The sequence below is a fragment of the Pteropus alecto genome, unplaced genomic scaffold (assembly GCF_000325575.1).
Source record: "Pteropus alecto unplaced genomic scaffold, ASM32557v1 scaffold7, whole genome shotgun sequence".
Classification (NCBI taxonomy): domain Eukaryota; kingdom Metazoa; phylum Chordata; class Mammalia; order Chiroptera; family Pteropodidae; genus Pteropus; species Pteropus alecto.
The window spans coordinates 10336981-10338395 of record NW_006494614.1 but is presented as its reverse complement, the minus strand read 5'-3'; positions in this window follow the sequence as shown (position 1 = coordinate 10338395).

Here is a 1415-nt window from a genome sequence, read left to right as displayed (position 1 = left end):
TTTTGAGAAAACAGACTGACTCTGCCTTTTAAAAGTTTGGGTGGAAGCCACAGTGGGAATGCTATTCTGCAAAAACGTTTGCTCTTTTTTTACTCCCTTGACTATTATGACTGATTATTATTCTTTGTCATTAAGAACTGGGAGGCCAAAAGTATATATATTAAATATATTCTTTATTTCACACAGTGTATTATTATAGGGATGACAGAGATGACACCAGAATGGAGGTGGATTAGCAGCCTAGCCAAAAAGAAGAACAGGCATGTAAAGGGCATTGGCCTAGAGATGGCTCCAGACCTCTAAAGAGGGTCTTAAAAGAGTGTGACAACTGGGCACAGGACTCTGGAGCCTAGGATCAGAGACCTGGGTTCAAGTCCTGGCTGGAAACACAGGTAAATGACTTGACGTGCCTGGGTCTCTGTTTTTTCATCTGTAAAGTAGAAATAATTACTTATATTATGGGATTATTTCAAAGTTATATACTAAAGATTTTTAAATGTAAAAAATTATAAAAATATAATTTATTATTATTACAATTCATGTAATGACACATTTTATAACACCATTAGTATATGTGATAAATAATTATTATTTATTTTATAGCATAATATATATTCAGTAGATATCAAATTCTTTTCATTTTTCATAGTTACTTTGATGCATTGTTTCCAACATGTGGACAATTAAACTGTGGCTGATATATAACTGCAATCACTGAGATGACAGTTCTTGAATTATGCATTTAGTGCAAAGACCAGTTTTTCAGCTGAGGCAGCTGCCAGGTAGTAAACAGAGCACTGGGTGTTCTTAGGATCCAGGACTAGTCTCCTTGACTCTGTCAGTCCTTGTTGCTCACCCTGGTCAGGTTACACCCCCTCTCTGAGCCTGAGTCTTCCCACCTGTACAGCAAGAATTAGATGGATGGTCTCTAAGTTTGTTTGTTTTTTTAATTAAGTTTATTGGGTAACGTTGGTTAATGCAATTATATAATTTTCAAGTGTACATTATCATTTGACATCTGTATATTCTATTGTGTGTTCACCACCCAGAGTCCAGTCTCCTTCAGCTATCACATATTTGACCCTTTTTACCCACTTCACCCACCCCCTAAACCCTATATTCGAACTCTTTTACTCCATCTACCTCCCTCCTCCTCCCCTACCCCACTAATGACCACTAGCCTATAGTCCATGTCCATGAGTCTCTGTTTATTTGTCCTGCTCATTTGTTGCTTTTAGGTTTATATCCCACATATAAGTGATATCATAGGATTTTCAACTTTTTCTTTCTGGCTTATTTCGCTTAGCATGATTTTCTCGAGATCCATCCATGTTGTCACAAATGGCTGTATTTCATCTTTTCTTATGGCTGAGTAACATTCCATTGTATATATGTATCACAGCTTCTTTCGCCCA